The sequence below is a fragment of the Bos taurus genome, chromosome 12, assembly GCF_002263795.3.
Source record: "Bos taurus isolate L1 Dominette 01449 registration number 42190680 breed Hereford chromosome 12, ARS-UCD2.0, whole genome shotgun sequence".
In the NCBI taxonomy this organism is placed as follows: Eukaryota; Metazoa; Chordata; class Mammalia; order Artiodactyla; family Bovidae; genus Bos; species Bos taurus.
Window position 1 is genome coordinate 27,208,626 of NC_037339.1, and position 11,406 is coordinate 27,220,031.

The window sequence follows — 11,406 nt, forward strand, 5'->3', positions numbered from 1 at the left end:
ATCTAAAGAGAGGCAGAGGGCATGTGGGAAGCAGAGAATGTGAGAGGAAGGGAAAAGCTTTCATTCACTGACTCTCTTCTCCTATCAGTGGAGAGTTTTCCAGAACATTCCTTTCAGATCTTCAGGAGAAGAGCTTGGGGCAGAAAAAGGAAAGGATGAGCACAGAGTCAGAGGCGGCATGCTGGCAGCTTGAGAAGAGCCAAGCTTGGAGCTGATGTCAGAGGTGGGAAGAGACATCAGCTATACTCACCCAAGAGTTCTGTCTAAACACGTATAAATAGATAGTAATCAAATAGTGGTCATGTACCAGGGAGACTTTGCCAGGGTGTTGGGGATTCCAGGAGGAGGCACTTAAGTCAGCTTGGCAGTGGGAGTAGCCTGGGATGTCAGAGAAAGCTGGGATTTAAGTACTAACTAGGATTTGGCCAGAGAAAGAGGAGAAAAGGACATTCCAGCAGAGACACACTGGAGGAAAAGCAGTGCTGAGGCAAGAAACAGCAGTATGTGCTGTGGAGATCCACTCAGAACTTCAGAGGTGGTACAGATTCTTTAAGCTAAAGACATCTGAGAGTCAGCAGATGCAGAGGAAAGCCTCCCAGCTCCCCCTATCTGACAAAAAGCAGAAACTTCTCACAAATGAGGACTGACAAAATCTCTCTCTTTGAGGAGGCGTCACCTCCCAGGAGAGAAACCAAGAGTAAACCTATCATAAATCCCTTTTCTTTGGGGAATTTCATGGCCCCAGAGAAGATGGAAAAATCATACCTTCCTAGACAAACATTATCACAAAGTTCTTTTCTCTAATGTGTTCTTCTAAATGAAAGCACTCCTTGGCCCTTTCACTCTTGGACTATCTCTGTTTCCTCTAACCTTAGAAGAACCTAATTACAGAAATGAGATCACCAGGTATTTAAACTTAGTTTGTTAAGTAGTTTAACCAAACTTCTGACTTGCACTCCATTCAGTGCACCCAATGTCATGCCTTAACCTTTTTGTTTTTCCTTAAAGAAGTATAAATGAAGAATAAGTAATTATTAGATGACCAAACCTCTTCCCTATCTTCCCCTTTAGTAATGGGTATTGATTTTCAAGTGGCAAGAAGCTGGACCAGTAACATAAACACCCAGTTTTCTTTCCTAATGAAACCTATTTTTTTTTTAATATGTAATCTATTTCTCCCCTCCTTTCTTTCTCCTGTCAAGCATGTATTATTAAGTCTTCAACTCTAACCATTTAACTAGCTAGTTTCTTATTTTTTAGCTTTTATGTGCATATGAATAAACTCTTTCTTCTATTAATACGTCTTTTGTCAGTTTAATTCACAGATGCCAGGCACTGAACCTAAGAATAGAGGGAAAAGTTTTTTCTTCCTAACAAACTGTATGTGGACGTGTATGTGTGTGTGTGTGTGTGTTAGAGATAGCAGCAAGTAGAATGAATGCATTAACCACAAAGAAATAAGAGATAAGATTTGAGAAATAGGAAGCAGGAGCATTGTTCCTTATAGGGAGGACAATTGCCAACTAAAGAAATATTGTTGCTCAGTTGTGTCCAACTCTTTTGACCCCAGGGTCTGTAGCCTGCCAGGCTCCTCTGTCCATGGATTCTTTTACTGCTGAGCCACTGGAGAAGCCCTACATACATATGTATATGTATCAAGTTGATTCTTGAACAACACAGGTTTGAACTTCAAAGGCCCACTTATCTGTGAGTTATTATATATACAAACTTCCCTGGTGGCTCAGCAGTAAAAGAATCTGCCTGCAGTGCAGGAGATACTTAGCACGCACACATGTGTGTGTATATATATAAGGGCTTCCCTGGTAGCTCAGACAGTAAAGAATCCGCCTACTATGCAGGAGACCTGGGCTCAGTTACTGGGTTGGGAAGATCCTGTGGAGAAGGGAATGGCAACCCACTCCAGTATTCTGCCCTGGAAAAACCCATGGACAGAGGAGCCTCGCAGGGGTAGCTAGGAGTTGGACACAACTGAGCAACTAGCACTTTCACTTCATATATAGATACATAAAATAACTCACAGATAAGTGGACCCTTGACGTTCAAACCTGTGTTGTTCAAGGGACAACTGTGATACAATTTCCAACCCCCAAAATTCCCTCTCCCTCTTTCCTATCAATTCGTAATCCAATCCCTGGTAACCTGGAACTGATTTCTGCCCTTATACTTTTCCTTTTTCAGAATATCATATACATGGAATCATATAGTATACAACAGTCTTTTGTGCTGGATTTGATGTTAAGCTTTGGGGCCTCAGTCTTGCTATTACTGATATCAGCAGATTTTTCTTTTAACTGCTATCCATGTGGCATTACATTGTGGATATTCCACAACTTTTATATTCATTTACCAGTGGGTTCCAGTTTGGAGCTTTATGAATAAATCTGATATTAATGTTTACATACTGGTCTTCATGGTTGAGCCACTTTTGATGTTTTGATTTTTTTTTTTTCCCCCTAACTTCACAGTTAATGTCCCAAGCAGTGGAACATTAGTGGTCTTGCAAGTCCCTGGGGGTATAGGAGGTCTTAGGAATTGAGGACGTTCAGCTCAAATGGTTTCAACCAGCTATGTCACTCTAAAATCTCCCCTTCATCCCCATCTGGCTTTGGAATTCCATTTAGTTTCAAATGCAGTTTTCTGATCTGACTCACATCTTAATTCCAGGCACTTGTTAGAAATTACATTGGGTTGCAAAATGGCAGGAAGAAAAGATCAAATCTCTTTTGGATTTAAATTTGGAATGAAATGGGACTTTTGTTTAAATTCAATAGAAGCAGTTAACAAAGGAATGAAGACCTTAAAGATGTTTCATTAAAATTACCCACAATGCTACTCTGAATGATTCATGATTTTGAGCATTTAAATGAGTCATATTCACCCAAGTGTCTAAACTAATCTCTATTGTAAATGAGGTACATAGGGAAATTGTATTAACCATTTAAGCACCATGCAAATTCTCCCCAGCTCAGTTTCTATCTCCTTCAAGAAAGAGCTTCCCTTGTGGCTCAGCTGGTAAAGAATCTGCCGGCAATTCAGGAGACCTGGGTTCAATCCCTGGGTTGGGAAGATCCCCTGGAGAGGGGAAAGGCTACCCACTCCAGTATTCTGGTCTGGAGAATTTCATGGACTGTATAGTTCATGGGGTTGCAAAGAGTCGGACATGACTCAGCGACTTTCCTTCACTTCAAGAAGGAAGCTCACTATAAGCATACAATGTGTGCCTGCATGGTGCTCTGTTGCTCATTTGTTTGTGACCCTATGGACTATTTGTGGCCTGCCGGGCTTCTCTGTCTGTGAGATTTCCCCAGCTAGAATACTGGAGTGGGTTGTCATTTCCTTCTCCAGGAAATCTTCCCAGACCCAGGGATCAAACTGGCATCTCCTGCATTAGCAGACGGATTATTTGCCACTGAGCCACCTGGGAAGCCCATATAATGTGTGCTTTTCATTTAATTCAGTGTGTGTGTGTGTGTTTGTGTGTGTCTGTGCGCGCATGTGTGGAATTTATGTTACGTGATTTAATCTCCAAAAGGTTACATGGCACAGAGAGCACTAGGGAAAAAAAAAAAGCCTCTTAGAGATTATCTTATTCTTTAAGATTAAATAGTCATGAAGCAGCTACCATTTGTTGAGTGGTGTCTATAATATACAGTAAAGTATAGCAATGTATACAATAAAGTATAGCATATATTCAGTTCAGTTCAATTCAGTCGCTCAGTCATGTCCGACTCTGCTACCCCATGAATCGCAGCATGCCAGGCCTCCCTGTCCATCACCAACTCCTGAAGTTCACCCAAACTCATATCCATCGAGTCAGTGATACCATCCAGCCATCTCATCCTCTGTCGTCCCCTTTTCCTCCTGCCCCCAATCTCTCCCAGCATCAGAGTCTTTTCCAATGAGTCAACTCTTCGTATGAGGTGGCCAAAGTACTGGAGTTTCAGCTTTAGCATCATTCCTTCCAAAGAACACCCAGGACTGATCTCCTTCAGAATGGACTGGTTGGATCTCCTTGCAGTCCAAGGGACTCTCAAGAGTCTTCTCCAACACCACAGTTCAAAAGCATCAATTCTTCGGTGCTCAGCTTTCTTCACAGTCCAACTTGCACATCCATACCTGACCACTGGAAAAACCATAGCCTTGACTAGATGGACCTTTGTTGGCAAAGTAATATCTCTTCTTTTGAATATGCTATCCAGGTTAGTCATAACGTTCCTTTCAAGGAGTAAGCATCTTTTAATTTCATGGCTGCAGTCACCATCTGCAGAGATTTTGGAGCCCCCCAAAATAAAATCTGACACTGTTTCCACTGTTTCCCCATCTATTTCCCATGAAGTGATGGGACCGGATGCCATGATCTTTGTTTTCTGAATGTTGAGCTTTAAGCCAACTTTTCCACTCTCCTCTTTCACTTTCATCAAGAGGCCTTTTAGTTCCTCTTCACTTTCTGCCATAAGGGTGGTGTCATCTGCATATCTGAGGTGATTGATATTTCTCCTGGCAATCTTGATTCCAGCTTGTGCTTCTTCCAGCCCAGCATTTTTCATGATGTACTCTGCATATAAGTTAAATAAGCAGGGTGACAATATATAGCCTTGATGTACTCTTTTTCCTATTTGGAACCAGTCTGTTGTTCCATGTCCAGTTCTAACTATTGCTTCCTGACCTGCATATAGGTTTCTCAAGAGGCAGATCAGGTGGTCTGGTATTCCCATCTCTTGAAGAATCTTCCACAGTTTATTGTGATCCACACAGTCAAAGGCTTTGGCATAGTCAATAAAGCAGAAATAGATGTTTTTCTAGAACTCTCTTGCTTTTTCCATGATCCAGCAGATATTGGCAATTTGATCTCTGGTTCCTCTGCCTTTTCTAAAACCAGCTTGAACATCTGGAAGTTCACGGTTCATGTATTGCTGAAGCCTGGCTTGGAGAATTTTGAGCATTACTTTACTAGCGTGTGAGATGAGTGCGATTGTTCGGTAGTTTGAGCATTCTTTGGCATTGCCTTTCTTTGGGATTGGAATGAAAACTGACCTTTTCCAGTCCTGTGACCACTGCTGAGTTTTCCCAATTTGCTGGCATATTGAGTGCAGCATTTTCACAGCATCATCTTTCAGGGTTTGAAATAGCTCAACTGGAATTCTATCACCTCCACTAGTTTACTACTATACATAAAATAGATCACTAATAAGGAAACTGCTAAGGAACTCTATTCAATATTCTGTAGTGACCTCTATGGGAAAAGAATCTAAACACGAATGGATATATGTAGATGTATAACTGATTCACTTGCTGTACAGCAGAAACTAATATAACCCTGTAAATAAACTACACTTCAATAAAAAAATTAATTAAAAAAAAAACAAAACATCCTGTAACTTCACACATGTGAAATACTGAGAGCTAAGAAGTAACAGGGAGGGCTGACTCTCAACTACTCTACCATGAAATAAGTTACCCAAGTGAAGATTTTCCAATCAAAGCCATCAAGGAGCTGAGACAAAATTCACCCCTTTATAGTAAACACTCTCTTTCAAAGGTAACTGTGGTTGTAAATAATGTTTTATGTTAAACACATCTACATTCATCGGTTTTGGTCTTGGGCAGACATATTCCACTGGGGTTTTATTGTTCTCTACTCAACATGCATAAGAAGCAATTGTTTTAAGGGACTAAAAGAGTTATGTGATTTTCATATTGTTTGTTTGATTTTGGGATAAATCATATGCTAGAGTGATATTTTCATACTGAAGAATTTGTGAATAATTCTCTGAATATCTTTCTTTCAAAAACTGAGAGTTTGCAGTATTTCATATCCTGACTTTCAACACTTCTATCTTCACAATTACCACCTTGATCTAAGCCACCATTATCTCTCATCTGGGCTACTGCAGTAGCCTCATAACTGGCTTCTATGTTTCCACACAGCAATCCGTGATGTTCTAGAGATATAAGCCAGATTATATCACTCCCATTGCTTAGACTCTAAATTTGCCAATAGCTATAAAATCTTCCTCTTCAGCCCTATCCCCTACCATTCTTTCTTCCTCCATTACCTGTTCCAGCCACTCTTACTCTTCCTATCATATGTCTAGATCCTTAGACTCTTTACATTGGCTGCACCTCTGCCCAGAATGTTCTTCCTCTAGAGCATGTGACTCACTTCTTCTTGACAATCATATCCTAGATCTAATGTTACTTCCTTCTAGAGTCTCCCTAGGTCAGTCACTCTCCCATGACACCCAGTTTTATTTTCTTCAAAGTACTTCTCTCAAGCTGAAAGAATCTTGTCATTAATTTGGGTCGTTATTGTTGTCTTTCACACTAGAATATAAACTCCTTGAGATCAAGTAACTGGTCTGTTTTATTCACCTCCATATTCTTAATATAAGCACCTAGGACATAATAGGTATTCCGCAAATACCTGTTGAAATAGTGAATGAATGGCCTCTCTTCTCCATCCTTACTGCCATGGTCTATTCCACACAGTCTTCCATCAGGGCTGTTGCATCATTTTCTCATCTCCTTAGCAACAGGCTTTGTCTTTTGATCTATTGTCATCATCATTTTGTGTTTCACATACAGAAGACCTACTGATTCTACTGCCCCGTTTAAAGACTTATATTTACTTCCCATTGCCTGCCAAAATAAAAATTAAAAGGAAGGAAGGAAGAGAAAAAGAAAACAGAGAAAAACTCTTTAGGTAAGCTTACAGGACTTCTGTGATCTGGATCCTGCCTACCTGTTAAGGCTTCTGTCCAATACCATTCCCACATGATGCCCAGGAACTCTATGGTTGAGCATCTCACTAACAAATAGAATAAAAATAAAAGTGGTTAAGTATGCTTCAAGTCACAGATACTGCATTCTTTCCACTTTATCATATGTGCTTTATTCTCCCTTTCATTCTAGTGTTTAAGCTACTCCTCATTCTCCACAAAACCTCCGACTCCTCCCATGAACCCAGCCTCTCTCAGAATAATTCACATTTTCTAACAGTTTCCATCCAGTTTTATGTTCTAACCTCCTAGAATTATAACCTCTTCTATTTAGACATCAGAATGTCTGGAAGAGCAGGTCTGGCTGGGGCTGGATCCCACACCAGGCAGAACACGATCCAGCCTAAGAAGCCCTTGACTCACAGCTTCTCATCTTGTTAAGCCAGCTTCCCCACTGAATTAATTTCATTAATTTAAAATCCAACCCAGTGAATTTATAATAAGCAATATGAGCCACATGATTCCTAAAGGTACTCTTTTTAGCCTGAAATAGTTAATGTGGCTTGTAGATTGACCACAAGGGAGCAACTACAAGCTTCGGGTCCTATTCATGAGGCCATTAGGGATTCTAGCAAGTGTTTGGAGCTACAAATAAATGAGTTTCCTGCTAAGTGGGCCATCTGGGACTGTCCCCAGGAAGTTTCTAAAAGTCAATAAAGTCTCTTGATGAAACAGATTCTGTATTTCTAACACCAGCTGCCAGGCTCTCACTAGATCTCCAAGGGTAGCCTCAAATAACACAGACCACAATTTGACAAGCTTCAGTGTCAGGAGAACAATCAACTTTACCTAAAACAACTGCATTTTTCTTGACCAACAAAGCTTCTGATCTTCCTCCTGAGGAGAAAGTCTCAAAAGACACTGAGACTTCCACAACGGATCTTTCATTTTTTCTCAAGGTGATGTTTCCTCCAACTTGATTAGTTAACTGTGGCCTCTTATCCCTCCCCCATATACCTAAAATGTGGGGAAAATGTATTAACTAACTTGACCCAATGACTGGTGATTATTAATTGCTTCAGTTCCATTTGCCACCATTTCTTGCAAAAACAACGGTATTTGTTTCTTCTGGCATAGTGAAATGCAAACAAAGCCCTACAGAATTCTGGTTATTTGGTCATAGAGTAATCTTATCTTCTTTGTATTATCTACAACTGATTTTCAGTCTTATTTTGATGATCTACATTAGATTTGTCTGGTTGTCCAACTGTAGACCAAATTTCCACAACTAAAGGACTCTCATGAATCATTGAAACTATCTGGACAATTTTAGACAAAATGCTTATATCTAAGCATCAGATAACTACATCATTCCTGAGTTTCTCTGTAGTTACCCATAAAATTGAGAGACATAATAAAATAGTTGTTGTTTAAGCCATTATGCTTTGGGTGGTTTGGTAGATAGCAATAGACAACTGTGGCAAGGAGATTATGTGGTATTTTCTAGAACTAGAGCCCCTTCATAGCCAAGCCAGAAGAAAGACAAGATTTCTAACCTGCAGTTCCTGGGCCATGTTTAAAAGGAAATACTGACATTACTCACCATAGGGCTTCAAAAGCAAGAATTCATTTGTGTCCCTGTTACAGGACACACTGATCACTGAGAAAGGTTTTCTTATCTCTCCATGCTATTCTTTGGAACTCTGCATTAATGGGTATATCTTTCCTTTTCTCCTTTGCCTTTAGCTTCTCTTCTTTTCTCAGCTAATTGTAAGGCCTCCTCAGATAACCATTTTGCCTTTTGGCATTTCTTTTTCTTGGGGATGATCTTGATCACTGCCTTCTGTACAATGTCACAAACCTCTGTCCATAGTTCTTCAGGCACTCTATCAGATCTAATCCCTTGAATCTATTTGTCACTTCCACTGTATAACTGTAAGGGATTTGATTTAGGTCATGCAAGAATGGTCTAGTGATTTTCTCTACTTTCTTCAATTTCAGTCTGAATTTGGCAATAAGGAGTTCATGATCTGAGCCAGTCAGCTCCCGGTCTTATTTTTGCTGACTGTGTAGATCTTCTCCATCTTTGGCTGCAAAGAATATAATCAATCTGATTTTGGTATTGACTATGTGGTGATGTCCATGTGTAGAGTCTTCTCTTGTGTTGTTGGAAGAGGGTGTTTGCTATGACCAGTGCAGTGCATTCTCTTGGCAAAACCCGGTTAGCCTTTGACCTGGTTCATTTTGTACTCCCAGGCCAAATTTGCCTGTTACTCCAGATAGCTCTTAACTTCCTACTTTTGCATTCCAATCCCCTATAATGAAAATGACATCTTTTCTGGGTGTTAGTTCTAGAAGGTCTTGTAGGTCTTCATAGAACCATTCAACTTCAGCTTCTTCAACATTACTGGTTGGGGCATAGACTTGGATTACTGTGATATTGAATGGTTTGCCTTGGAAATGAATAGATATTATTCTGTCATTTTTGAGATTGCATCCAAGTACTGCATTTCAGACTCTTGTGTTGACTATGATGGCTACTCCATTTCTTCTAAGGGATTCTTGCCCACAGTAGTAGATATAATGGTCATCTGAGTTAAATTCGCCCATTCCAGTCATCTTAGTTCACTGATTCCTAACATGTCAATGTTCAGTCTTGCCATCTCCTATTCGATCCCTTTCAATTTGCCTTCGTTCATGGATCTAACATTCCAGGTCCTATGCAATGTTTCTCTTTTTTTTTTTTTTATTTTACTTCCATCACCAGTCACATCTACAACTGGGTGTTTTTGCTTTGGCTCTGTCTCTTCGTTCTTTCTGGAGTTATTTCTCCACAGATCTCCCATAGCATATTGGAACTAGAGATCTCTTCAAGAAAATTAGAGATACCAAGGGAACATTTCATTCAAAGATAGACACAATAAAGGACATAAATGGCATGGACCTAACAGAGAAAGAAGATATTAAGAAGAGGTGGCAAGAATACACAGAACTATACAAAAGAGATTTTCATGACCCAGATAACCACGATGGTGTGATCACTCACCTAGAGCCAGACATCCTGGAATGCAAAGTCAAGTGGGCCTTAGGAAGCATCACTATGAACAAAGCTAGTGGAGGTGATGGAATTCCAGTTGAGCTATTTCAAATCCTAAAAGATGATGCTGTGAAAGTGCTTCATTCAATAGGCCAGCAAATTTGGAAAACACAGCAGTGGCCACAGGACTGGAAAAGGTCAGTTTTCATTCCAATCCCAAAGAAAGACAATACCAAAGAATGCTCAAACTACTGCACAATTGCACTCATCACACATGTTAGCAAAGTAATGCTCAAAATTCTCCACACCAGGCTTCAACAGTACATGTAATGTGAACTTCCAGATGTTCAAGCTGGTTTTAGAAAAGGCAGAGGAACCAGGGATCAAATTGCCAACATCTGTTGGCTCATCAAAAAAGCAAGAGAGTTCCAGAAAAACACCTACCTCTGCTTTCTTGACTACATCAAAGACTTTGACTGTGTGGATCACAACAAACTGTGGGAAATTCTTCAAGAGATGGGAATACCAGACCTTACCTGCCTCCTCGGAAATCTATATGCAGGTCAAGAGGCAACAGTTAGAACTGGACATGGAACAACAGACTGGTTCCAAATAGGAAAAGGAGTACGTCAAGGCTGTATATTGTCACTCTGCCTATTTAACTTATATGCAGAGTACATCATGTGAAATACCAGGCTGGATGAAGCACAAGCTGGAATCAAGATTGCCAGGAGAAATATCAATCACCTCAGATATGCAGATGACACCACCGTTATGGCAGAAAGCGAAGAACTAAAGAGCCTCTTGATGAAAGTGAAAGAGGAGAGTGAAAAAGTTGACTTAAAACTCAACATTCAGAAAACTAAGATCATGGCATCTGGTTCCATCACTTCATGGCAAATAGATGTGGAAACAATGGAAACAGTGAGAGATTTTATTTTCTTGGGCTCCAAAATCACTGCAGATGGTGACTGTAGCCAAGAAATTAAAAGATGCTTGCTCCTTGGAGAAAAGCTATGACCAAACTAGACAGCATATTAAAAAGCAGAGACATTACTCTGCCGACAAAGGTCCATCTAGTCAAAGTTATGGTTTTTCCAGTAGTCATGTATGGATGTGAGAGTTGGAGTATAAAGAAAACTGAGTGTCGAAGAACTGATATTTTTGAACTGTGGTGTTGAAGACTCTTGAGGGTCTCTTGGACTGCAAGGAGATCCAACAAGTCCATCCTAAAGGAAATCAGTCCTGAATATTCATTGGAAGGACTGATACTCAAGCTGAAACTTCAATACTTTGGCCACCTGATGGGAAGAACTGACTCATTTGAAAAGACCCTGAAGCTGGGAAAGATTGAAGGTAGGAGGAGAAGGGGATGACAAAGGATGAGCTGGTTGGATGGCATCACTGACTCAATGGACATGAGTTTGAATAAACTCTGGGAATTGGTGATGGACAGGGAAGCCTGGTGTTTTGCAGTTCATGGGGTCGCAAAGAATCAGATAGAACTGAGCGACTGAACTGAACTGGAGCTTATAGGTAGCTAGGTATGAGCAGAGAAAGGGGGCAAGGGACCCCCTGGCTGGAAGTCACAAAGACACAGAAAAACAGGAACCTCCAGACTAACAGGAA

The 11,406-nt window shown here is 40.4% G+C and overlaps 1 long non-coding RNA gene across 1 annotated transcript in view; it reads right to left on the minus strand.

Annotated features, from left to right (window-relative positions):
* The window catches only part of LOC132346704 (uncharacterized), a 48,464-nt gene extending 41,426 nt beyond the window's left edge, over positions 1-7,038 (minus strand). The window contains exon 1 of the long non-coding RNA XR_009496620.1: positions 6,446-7,038. This is a non-coding gene — a long non-coding RNA (uncharacterized lncRNA). The remainder of the gene's footprint in view (positions 1-6,445) is intronic.
* Positions 7,039-11,406: the final 4,368 nt, after the last annotated feature.